The 13,057-nt window shown below is 34.6% G+C and overlaps 1 protein-coding gene across 7 annotated transcripts in view; it reads right to left on the bottom strand.

Moving 5' to 3' along the window:
• The window catches only part of JMJD1C (jumonji domain containing 1C), a 283,697-nt gene that overhangs the window by 64,094 nt on the left and 206,546 nt on the right, over nt 1-13,057 (bottom strand). Inside the window, exon 1 of one of the 7 annotated variants that reach the window (XM_054690509.1) lies at nt 378-442. The exons of the other annotated variants lie outside the window; for them this stretch is intronic. The gene's annotated coding sequence lies outside the window, so the exon portion shown is untranslated. Of the gene's footprint in view, nt 1-377; nt 443-13,057 lie in introns of those variants that run through there. 7 annotated transcript variants of the gene reach the window in all.

Raw genomic sequence — 13,057 nt, 5'->3', positions numbered from 1 at the left:
TGACAACAATGCCCTAAAGTCAAAATTAGAAATTTATTAATGTGTTTTCTAACTTGAAGGATGACCTTATTCAAATTACCTTTAAGGGTACCATTATGAAGCAATATACAAAAAACGAACAGCCAATCATCTAAAGTTAGTAGCAAAAAAACCAAACTGACTATTTTAGTGGCAACTCATATATATACACAGATGCATTAGCCTCTCCCCATCATGCCTAAAATATTAAGAGCTTTAAACTTCAAGTGTCATTGTCCACTGTATTGATTTAAATTCATCAAAATCAGTTCTACTCAAATTTATCTAACTAGTAACTTCATTGTTGAAAGTTTTATTTTTCCAAGCCAGTGTCAATGCATCCAGGCAATTAAAATTACATTACTGATGGTATTATCCTCATAACACGGTGGCTCTAAACATAGAAACAACCGGTTCTCTCTCCTTGGAGATGTGAATCACAGAGTCACATGGTTTCCCACAATCTGTTGGTCCCCCGCTGGACTCTCTGACATTCTGTTCTCTCTCTCTCAAAGCACCTCTGCTGCTCCTGCATTTGAGATCAGCGGCAGGAGCCTAGAGTAGAGCTGGGAAGAACAACAAAGCAGCACTGTCAATTGGTGGCCCTTTTAAAAGTGGACTTGGCAGATCATGGAAACCAGTGAACAGAAAGATGCTAAATGAAGGGAATTATATGTGTTAAATGTGAAAATAATTTGGCAATATGTAAAAGTCAAAATGTGGCTAAAGAGTACAAAGAAAGATCTCTAATCATCTCTTTTCTTCTCTAAGCTTTACCCAACTTAAGTCTTCATTTCACCACTACTTTAAGGGACCACTCTCTTTTTTGAATAATACTGTGATAAATATTGATATTATCCTTATACCTAGTTAAAACAGCAGAAATAAAAGCTTTTAAAGTTATCAATTATGGGGCTTCCCCGGTGGCACAGTGGGTAGAGTGCAGTGCTGTGAAGCTGTCTGCAGCCTCTGCAGCACGGGTTCAATTCCCAGCCCGCCAGGGTGATACCCACATGGCACGGCAGACCTCTCCCGTCTCTAAATAAAGTTATCAATTATGTTCCTTGGGAAAAAATACAGAAGTGCTACTTTACAGGAGAAGGAAACACTGGAGTAGAAAACTATCATACAAAAATCAGGCTATCATTTTATGGGGGAGTGCAGATATGCTCATAATATGCCTTCCTTCTGTAAACAAACTTTTTAGAAATCTCTTTTTCTCCACTTTTCTTTAATGATACCCTGCACACTTAGCTGATCTTACCATTTTAGAATACAATATATCATTTATTTATTCTATCATTTAGAATAGAAAATAGCATCAAGACTAATCTTTATGATGCTCATTAGGCAGCCGAGCTGTCTATGACAGACAAAACTTAAAACACAGGAAACTATTTCTCAAGGAAAACAATTACCATTTTTAGTTAGCTCTTGACAGATATCAAGTGACTTTAAAATCTCAGTTTAACTTCCATACACAGATCCAAGCTTTACTTCTTGGTGTCAAACACAAGCCTAGTAGCTTTTTCTACCTGATAGTCCTACAAGCATTTGAATTCTGATTTTAGGTTTCCACAGCCCCAACTCCTACAGTTTAACCCAAGTTTATTACAATTGCTCTTTTCACTGATTTTAGATATTTAACTTGTAATGAAAAGGGTGGTTATTTGTCTAGAAAATCACATGGCAAGGGTATCATTGTTGACTTAAGTTTACTGGGATCTAATGCACCCCAGTCTTCATATTTTGGGAAAGAATTGGGTTTAAACTGCTAGTAATGCAGTACAACCAATGTCTGCTAGACAGGTACATATATGGTCTATAAAAACAGTTATTGCAATTTTATATCTTAAGACTCCTGGAATACGAAGTTTGTTCAACATTTATTTATATTTTATTTATTCAATAGGTTAAAACAATGGGTTTTTTCAAGATCATAAAAGTATTTCAACAATGAACCAATTATTTTCTAGCCAAGTCATACTGATTTAAAAGGATAGGCAAAAGCATATCATTAAAAAAAAAAAGCAGCATATCATTAAATTCTGAAATGACCTTGTAAGTTAAAATCTGTTTATTAATTTCCTCACTAATAAAGCAGTTATTAATATCTGCCCCTTTCTATGTTAGTACAGTAAGATCTTTGAAAAAGTACTTAAACCAGTTTTCTTAAAACATCCAAATATGAAATCTCCATGGTATTGGAGGATAAGAATTGTTAAAATCCAGGCAAATTAACCCAATACATTGTCTGGCTATGATAGTAACAATACACTATTCAACGTCTCCCTCTACTTAACAGGGCTTTGAAAGTTACTTGCGTTTTTGTTAAGTCATATTTTTCATTCCTCTTTTAAAGGCATCCATAATAAATTAAATGATCAAATCTTAGAACAAAGTTAATAGCAAGTAACCAAATGAAGTGATTTCTCTAGCCACTGACCAGCTATGAAGACACTTCCATAGACTGCAACTGACTTAAGAATGAGTTAGTGTAAAGATTAAAAAAACAGCCTAACTGCATAGTACTTCACTTTTCAGTGACTGCAACAGTTGCCTACCCATATAATTTTTATATCAAATAACTCAAATAGTATGTTTTCTTTAATTTCCCAAAACCAAATCATGAAAGAGGTTTAAAAAAAGGGGTTATTGTAAGAAGTCAGAACGGGTTAAAAGCAAAGAAATGAAAAACATCAGATGGAAGTTATCTTTCTGTAACTTTCTCACACTGGTTATATGAAATTCCATATGTAGCAACGGTCTAACACTTATCAAAGAGGGGAGACTTAGGATGTTAAACTCAGGCAATCTTATAACCCAGACAGCATGAAAGAGAAGATAACTGCTTTGTCAATGTGACTTAGTTATGACCTACAAATTCCTAAATGCTGTTATTTTTTCTAGGTAAAAAATACCCTGAAGTATTATTTGGATGACAAAATTACAGATACTTATATGTACAAAAGAATATGACAAAATTTATTTGGGGGGGGGGGAGCATTCTTCCAAAGATAAAAGTTAAAATGCAGTTGGAATCTGTGTTTTGACAGTAAGATCACTGCTTTAACCTATTTTTCAAGTGTTTATTTTATCTCACTTGAAAACAAAAAACAAATACAAAAGATCACAGCATTAAAATATTCAGATATGCCTGGCTAGGGTTAACAGGTATGTAACACATTAAGTGTGAGATTTATCTTATAACAAAGTGCTCCTTACTTGTTTTTTCTTTATGTTACACATACACTGGACTTAACTACCAACAGAAGAGCCAGCAGAGGCATGAATTAGGTAGTAATACTCCACTTGTTAGTTTCTATCTAGGTGACTTTGTTGATTGGCACTAAACATACCATCTCCATTTCAACCACTTGGTTGTAGGTCTTAAAAAAACAGGAGGCAGACTAGACTGGCCACAGTTTGCCTAACTACAGGTTTAATAGGTTAAATGAGAAAAAAATAAATGACTGGTACAAAGCAAAATTAAAAATTCCTATCAATGCACATTTGATGACAAATAAGTCTGCAAATTCTATTTCCATACATGTCTGTATTATATATATTAATGATATAGAAAAATAAATCAATTTTCATTATTAAGAGCAATTATTTTTATTATGCACATTATATACAGACATTGGTATTCATAAGATAGGTATATGCATTAGAAAAAGTTTCAAAAAGATCATCTTCCAACATTAATCAATATTTCATCCATCTGACTTACTAAGACAGCAGAGATTAGTTTTTAAATGGTTCTGCATACATAATCTTTTAAGATAAAAATATAATTCTTTCTATATTCACGTAATCAAGGAAATAATCTAATTTATATTCTGAAACCACATTTAAATCTAAATTCTTAATAGAAATGATGTAATTAAGTAATACAATTAAATTAATTTTCATTTACACCACAATGGAAAACAGTCTAGAAATTTTAAGTACTAGTCTTAGCATTAAAATTTTATTCTTCATTAGAAATAAACAAAAATAGGGCCTCCCTGGTGGCTCAAGGGGTTAAGAAGCAACCTATGAAGCAATCCACAGCCTCTGCAGCAGTTTGGTCGCTGGCCGGCCAGGGAGCAACCCACATGGCACAGCAGACCTCCCCTGACTCACCCGCTGCTCCCCTCAGCAGTGTACTTTGGTTAATCTTCCTGTTCTGTTCCCCACTCTGTCTCTGGTGAATCCTCTCACCTCCCACACCTCTGGTCTGTACCCCAGCTCTTGTATGCATAAATAAATCTTTAAAAAAAAAAAAGAAACAAAAATGAAGACGTGAATGACCCAGACCCCATATTGTCCAAATTGAGCAACTTCAGCCAATAGTTAAAAAAATCAGAAATAATCTGTTGTATTATATTTTCCCTTAAAAAATAACATTTATGTTAAGTAGCTTCACTAGACACTGTGGTCTAAAGGAGTACACATTCGAAAGTTAAGACATAGCAAAGCATGTTTACAGGGAAGTCATTTTAAGGTTTGTTATGCACAGACGAAAACATGATGTTTTAATACCATCATGTTTAATTGAATTAACTTTTACCATAAGAATGTAGTAGAATAACAAATTATACAAATATTCAGAAGGTTCTACAAACATAGTATCCTAGAGCTAAAAGTCTTATGTTTTTACAAAATGAGTATTGCAAATACAATTGGAGCTTTGGGCTGTATTTGTATGGCTGGTTTACAGGAGTATAGACATATAAGGTGTACATTTATAAAATTTGTGGTTAAAAGACCGATCATGCTCAGCGAAATAAGCCAAAAAGAAAAAGAAAAATACCGGATGGTCTCACTCATAGCAGGAATCTAGAAAACTTAAATAAGGGACCAGGAAAATGAATATAAGAAAGTGAAAATCAAAATCAACAAAAAACTATGAACCAGAGACACTTTTTGGGGGGTGGGGGGCGGGAGGGGAAGGATTGGGGTCAGAATGGGGCGTTTGCAATTGTATGGGGGAATATAAAAATAAAATTTAATATTTAAAAAAAAAAAAAAGTGAACAATGATGTAAAATAAATATAAATAAATAAATTTTTAAAATAAAATAAAAATTGAAATAATTTAAAAAAAAAAAAAAAGACCGAAAATACTTATTTTCATGTAATTTATGTGAGAAAGCAAATTAACTATCTCTGATGAGATTAAATCAATGATCTCATTTACAACTGCCTCCTAAGGAACACAGAAATTCATTTAGGGAAGGGGAAAAAAAGAAAAAAGGGAAATGGGTAGGGAGGACCCAAACAGAGACAAACATAGTAATTCTTTGCTTCTCTACTTCCTCCAAGGGACTGAATATTTGACACTGAGGAAAAAAAAAAAATGATTGGGGTTGAAGAGGAAGAAAATGTTACCACATCCTGCCACAAAACTGTTTCTAAATACTATCAGAAAAAGGCCAATATTTTTCAAATAATTCACCTGATATTCTCCCTTTTTGTTATTTATATATATTTTACAGAATTGTTTGTTTTTGTACAATATTTGCTTTCTCCTCTCAGGTGTAGTCCCTGTGAAATTCCCACTACCAATTCACCCATGAACCATCACCATAGTCCCTTGTACTCTTCCCTCCCCTGTTTTACTCCCTCTCTCCTGCAGAATGTCTGTGATTTATAGTTGCTTGTTACTTTTTTTTTTTCCTGATTTCTTACTTGGTTGCTCTTTATTCCTCCTGTAAGTAAAGCTATCAGATATTTTTTCACCTGACATTTTCTACTACATTAAGATTAATGCTATGTCATTTCAAAATTGTTTCTAACATAACTCTGAATCTGTATTATCAGTTTTGGTGACTATTTTTTAAAATTTTATTTATTTATGCATACACGAACTGGGGTATAGGCCAGAGATATGGGGGGTGAGAGGATTCAAAAGAGAAAGAGTGGGGAGCAGAACAGACGTACCTACTAAAATATACTAAGGGGAGCAGTAGGCAAGACAGGAGATGTCTGCTATGCCCTAAGTGGGTTAGCTCCATGGGCATCTTTAAACCCCTGTGCCACCAGGGAGGCCCCCAGTTTTGGTGACTTTATTCTTCAAAATACATTATGACAAAAGTTAAAAATTTCTAGACATAACTTCATTGCTAAAATTTCAACTTTTAAGCAGAATCATAAATGCTTATATAAACTAAACTCAGTATTTTGGAGTCAAGATTATTAAAGGCTTTATATATCTGCAAACAAACAAATCAGAATTTAGGTGGTATATAGGATCCACTGAATTCTGATCCCTAATTTGTGTGAATTTTTTAAAGAAAGCTTTAGAAATAAGAACGTGTTGCATACAGCCTGACCTCAGGGTCAGGAAGCCAAAGACAATGAATGGCTGTAGAAATCAGTGAGCAAGCCTGAAGTCAAGCAATCCATCTACAGGTAGATCTTGTGTTATGAAATACAAGGAGATATACTATTTCTTTTTCTTAAGGAGTTACTACTACAGTGTTACCTCCAAGTCTTTTTGTCATTATCTTAATAATCACCTTATTAATCTATTACTATAAAATAGTAATCACTTTTCTAAAATATCCCTTTTGATATCCTGATAAAAATAATCTACCAATCTTTCAAACTGTTTAATTCCCATACTTTATGGCTCCTAGTTTCAGAAAAGCAATTTTATAAAGTACATGAATGTTAAAAACAATTATATGTGATCCTTTGCCATGAGAACTTCATTTACTTTTATAAAAACAGGGAAATATTAGTTGTAATTAATTTTAAAGAACTAGTATAGCTAAGACTCTGTAGCCTGATCCCATTAACCACTAAGGGGAAAAGGGAATCCATAATCCTCAAAAATCTACCTTGCAGCTTATCGCCACTTTTAAACAACTGGCCATTGGACAGGCATACAAATATTTTAGGAGTATCTCCTTGAAACTATCCCCATTTGGTATTACTTGCCACCACTTATTAATAACTAAACAGAAAATATTGAAGTTTAATTTAAGAAATGTATGCCATGAGAAATTTTAAAAAGCAGTGAAAAGGTTCTTAACGTTTAAATAGTCTCTAGATTTTTCATTTCGTGTGTATAGTCTATGTAGTCACTATGGCTTCATAATTTTCCTGAATTTGTACAAGCTGAAGTATATGATAATGTTAAAAATATTCTCATTGTATTGATTTATAAATGAACTTCAAAGCTTATTTTCTGTCCACTTAAAAATCTTTTCCTCCGTTCAAATATTTAGAAAGCCGTAATTTTTGAAAGTTCAAAGGTACTGTAAACATAACAGAGAAAGACTCTAATCACAATGATCTCTATTTCCAAAAAGCTAATTTTCATACATTCTGATTTAGAAAAATGACTTTAGTTTGAAGGCTTTGACCAAAATATTATCAATACAAAAGTTAAAATCAAAACCTCGTAAAGTTTGCCGAAAGTTTAATTCTTCACAGGTAAAAAATGCCCATCATTTATACCACAATACCACTTGTGAGCATTTATCCAAAGAATATGAACCATCAACACAAAACCTATGCATTCCACATATTCATAGCAGCATTGTATAGAATAGCTAAGACATGGAAGCAGCCTCAGTGTACAATGATGGATGAATGGGTCAAGATGATTTGGTATATACTCACCATGGAATATTATACAGCCATAAGAAAAGGATGAGATACAGCCATTTTCAACCAAGGAGGTTGAAAGGTTGCCAAATTATGTGTAGCAAAGTAAGAATGATTAAAAAAAAAAAAAATACTGGACATTTACAAAGCAGTCAAATCTAGTAACTTGAAATACTTAAAGAAAAAGTCAGCCGTTATCAATAAATATTTCAAGGGTTCTGAGGTTAAAAGGGAAAGAGAGAGAACAGGGGATTATAAGGGATAGGGGTGGGAAAAAATATGTATATATATATTTTTCTTCATACCATGTTAACTTATATTTTATCAAATATATTTCCACAGGAATAATCATTTTCACTGACAAAAACACTGCATGTAACATTAGTATAGATTTAAAAAGACTAAATAAACAAAAACACATTCTAGACTTCAAGTGAAACAAAAAGACAAATTTCAAATACTAATAAACAAACCAGGCAAACAAAATCAATGATCAAAAAAGTATTTTAATATTACCGATGATCAGAAATTATTATCTGGAATTAAAATATTTCCCCCCAAAGGAAATTCACTTAGGCAACTGAATACACCTTTAAAAACAACTTATCTAGGCTTAATAGATCACTAATGATTTTAACATTCACTTTCTGCACTACTTTACCAATTTGAAAGATAAAACTGACATTTGAAGAATGATTACTTTCCCTGGGCTTCCCTGGTGACACAGGTAAGTTTCAGTGCTATCAAGCTATCTCTAGACATGATGGCATGAGTTTGATCCCCAGGCAGGGAGCTAACCCACATAGTGCAGCAGACCTCTCCTGTCTTGCCCACTGTTCCTCTTAGCAGTGTGCTTCAGTCAATCTGCCTGCTCTGCTCCCCTCTCTGTCTCTGATGAATCCTCTTACCACCACCCCACACCCCACCCTGGCCCCAGACCTCTGGCCTTTACCCCAGTTCTTGTATGCAATAAATCTTTTTAAAAAAACAATTATTTAAAGACTCTTGATTGTTGGCATTACCAATCTCCAATCATCCTAGGTGAGTAGTGTCCTTGGGTTTCAATATATTTAATTACATCCTAAAATTACTATGTCTTATGGGACAAATGTATTTTCAGTAAAAAATACATACATAGGAGTATTTTTTAAGATTTATTTATGCATAAAAGAAGTGGGGTACAGGTCAGAGGTGTGGGGAGGGTTAGAGGATTCACCAGAGGCAGAGTGGGGAGCAGAACAGGCAGACTGACAGAAATACACTACTGAGGGGAGCAGCGGGCTAGCCAGGAGAGGTCTGCTGCTCCCTGGCTGGGGATCGAACTCAGCCACAGTGGCTGCAGATAGCGCCACCAGGGAGGCCCCTTAGGAGTATTTTTTTGATGTAGTTTTTACAGAAGACCCTAAAGACACCACTAGAAACCAATTAGAAATAATGAATTCAGAAAAGTTGCAGGCTACAAAATCAATACACAAAAATCTGTTGCATTTCTATACACAAACAATGAGCTGGGAGAAAGAGCAATGAGGGGAAATACCACTCCTGTTAGAAGCAGAAAGTATAAAATAGCTAGGAATAGATTTAACCAAGGAAATGAAAGGACCTGTACACTGCAAAACACTGTTGAGAAAACAGTGAAGGCATAGAGAAGTGGAACAATATTCTGTACTCCTGGATCAGAATGGCATTTCTATCAAAAGTAATACAGATTCAATGTAATCCCAACTAAGATACCAAAGACATTCTTCACAAAAACAGAAAGAAAAAAAAATTCTAAAATATTTATAGAAACACAAGAAACCAGGCCTCCCCGGTGGTGCAGCAGTTGAGTGCTGGGTTGCGAAGCTGCCCGCAGCCTCTGCAGCACCGGTGATCCCCAGCCACGGGCAAGGGTTCCACATAGCGCGCAGACCTCTCCTGCCGCCAGCTGCTCCCCTCAGCAGTGAATTTTGTTGGTCCGCCTGTTCTGTTTCCCGCTCTGGCCCTGGTGAATTCTCTCACCCTCCCGCGCTTCTGACTGTACCCAGTGCTTGTATAAATAAATAAATAAATAAATATAAAAAAAAAAAAAAAGAAAGAAAAGAAACACAAGAAACCTCAAAGAGCCAAAATAATTCTGAGAAAAAAGAATGAAGATATAGTATTATCATGCTTCCTGATTCCAAACTATACTACAAAGCAACATCAAAACAACATGGTATTGGAATAAAAACAGGTACACATTCAGTGGAGTAGAACTGAGAGCCTAGAAATAAAACCACACATACATGGGCAACTAATTTATTACAGAGGAGTCAAAAGCTAACAATGGAGAAACGGAAGTCTTTTCAACAATTGGTGCTGGGAAAACTTGACAGCTACACATTAATTAAAATAGATCACTATCTTACACTATACTAAAATTGACTCAACATGGAATAAAGACTTGAATATAAGACCTGAAACCATAAAATATGTAACCAGATAAACACTTCATTGGTAAGAAAAAGAACAAGTATTATTACATACACAATGTAAAAAATGATGAACTCTTACCATCTGTGACAACAATGATGAACTCTGAAGGGAATTATGCTAAGTGAAATAAACCAGAAGGAGAAAGATAAATATTGTATGATTTCACTCTTTTGCAGAATATGAAGAAAACAAACCATTAGATTCTAAATCAACAGACTGATGGTTACCAGAGGGGAAGAGAATGGTTAGAAGGGGCTGATTGGTTGGTGACGGTGGTAAGCATGGTGAGAAAATGTGATCTTTGAATGTATATTGTTGTATAAATCAGTTACCTCAAAAAAAAAAAAGGGCATATTTCCTTGTGATTGTCAACAGTAAAAAAAAACTTAACTGACAAAAGTATTTTCACAGAGGTTAACCTAATTTAATCTGAACAATTCCTTTGCTAGTTTACTATTATTCTATTTTACAGATGTGGAAACATATCACATGACAGGAGGGCAGCAAGGATCTGTCTGATGTCAAAACCTTTCCCACCTAAAATTTTTCCAATTCATGCACTTGTAAAATCAAAATTTTGAATACTCTCGATTAGGTTTTAAATAATTTACTTATAATATTAGTAATACAATCACATAAAGTATATGAAAATCTAATTAAATGAATTATTTCATTGTTATTTTAACTACAGAAAATGATTATCTGCTACATTAAAATCAGTTCACAGGAATATTACATTCCAAGATTTGTAATGGATGTCATAAACAACAAAAGACCATAATTTATGAACTTATCAAGTAAGATTTGGAAAGGGGGATACTACACTAATATACACATATCATATAACATCAAATCCTAACAGAACTACAAACTTGCTTTATTTTTATTTGCTCAGTTACATCAACGTTAAAAATAAAAGCTTTTATTAACTAGGTCATTTTTATATTAACTTAAAATAAATACCATTTGGGTTTCTCTGTTCATTTTCCAACTGAAACTGACCTTTAAAAAAAACTTTTCTTTGAAAACACTTTTTATCCAGAACTGTATTTCTGTTTTTAACTACAACATGCTATCACTGGTGTAAAGTTCTCTTTTAGAATCACCAGAGTAAAAATTAGGTAAAGCCCTTAAAACCACTTGAAGGAAAATGTGTTTCCTTCTAAAGCCACATGTTAATATTCTTTGCGATACCTTTAGTAATAGTTTTGAACTTTTTATGGCAGTTCAAAAGTCTGGGAGGCAATTTTCTTTCAAGCTATTTATCAGAATGGCTTTTACACAGCTGAGTCATATGAGTTCAACTTATTGAGTCACCTGCTTACAGCATCTGCCAACCACAATTTACTGACTGCAGCTTCCTCAAACTTACAACTGAACAAAATCAGGAAGGCCTGTGAACTGTTTAATGTTTTCCAAAGTAGCAACTGAAAATACTCTTTCAGAACAGCCCAACTTAAAAAAAGATCTCTTTTCCTGGATGACTCCAACTATGGTACTCTCTTACTACCTTGTGTTCCCCCATCCAGACCCCAGAAAAAAAAGGAGAAAGGGTGATGATTCAATCTGAGAAAGAAAATGATATGCTTGCATAATGTTAGTAATGTACTCAATTAAAAATAGTTCCTAGATAAAAACTAATACTGAGCTTGAATATACAGACAACTGTGTTAATGACTTCTGTTTATGGTGTGAACATTTACTTTAGAAAATATTTTTTAAAAAAGACAAAGGGGTCTCTCTGGTGGCTCAGGGGTTAAAGTCTCAGAGCTTTCATGCTATCACCAGCCACTGTGAGAATCCCTGCCCAGGGTGCTAATTCACATGGCCCAGCTGACTGCTCCTGTCCAGCCCTCTGCTCCCTCAGCAGTGTATTTCAGTAGATCCACCTGTTCTGCTCCCCAGTCTGTCTCTGGTGAATCCTCTCATCCCCCCACACCACTGGCCTACACCCCAGCTCTTATATGCTTAAAAAGAAAAAATTTAAAATAAAAAAAGACAAAGGACATTCAAAATTAAAACATCACCCACTTTCACTATATCCAGTGTACTTCTACAGGAATAATGCACCTACAAACTTGAAGAACTGTATACCATACTTTCCTGAGAAACATTTAATACAATATAGTACAAAATGAAATAATCAACAAGCCCTATAACATGACAGACTTCCATTAGCCAAGTGACTTAGTCTTTTATTGTATGGTCCCCTAAATAAATATATGAGAAGTACATTGTTTTCAGGAAAAAAAGAGGGACTTAAAGCTACAACTTTAAAGTATGTACATTTTAGGGCCTCCCTGGTGGCGCAAGGGGTTAAGCGTCAGCACTATGAAGCAATCTGCAGCTACTGCAACATCTACATAGTGCACCAGAACTCTCCTGTCTTGCCCATGCTCCCTCAGCTGTGCATTTCATCAATCTACCTGTTCTGTTCCCGACTCTGTCTCTGGTGAATCCTCTCACCCCCTACACCTCCAGAAATATATCTTAAATAATTAACAGAATTTACTGAAATCTTGAATGAAAATGTTTCTAAAGTTCTTTCATTAAGTAACATGTCACAATTTAAGATTTTTTAATCAATACTCATGACTATTATCTTTGATTACTATAGTATGATAGTCTTAAGCATACTAATATAAAGTACTAATATAAAGTATTACTGCCTCTATACCAAACTGTCACAGAAAGGCAAAATTTGAATTATAAGTATTTTCAGTTCTCTTGTCCTGTTAAATTCCAATCTACCAGCATCATACTTTAATCTTTACTTTTTAATTGAATTTGCATTATAACATATAAATTTTAGATATTGTAAGGGCAGGACATGGGCACAGGTGCAGGTTTCTGATCCCATGCAGACTGGGTAAAGGAGTCAGAGTCCTCAGTGGTTTTGCAGGTCTTTTATTTGGGTTCACCAGGCATATGGCAGGCAGGGGTGCTGGCTGGGGACTGGGAGGCTGGCAGGCCTCCCAGCC

This window comes from Talpa occidentalis, unplaced genomic scaffold (assembly GCF_014898055.3).
Source record: "Talpa occidentalis isolate TD23 unplaced genomic scaffold, MPIMG_talOcc4v2.1 talOcc4.8, whole genome shotgun sequence".
In the NCBI taxonomy this organism is placed as follows: Eukaryota; Metazoa; Chordata; class Mammalia; order Eulipotyphla; family Talpidae; genus Talpa; species Talpa occidentalis.
Note: the sequence above shows the minus strand (reverse complement) of the source record. Positions and strands in the feature narration are given on the sequence as shown.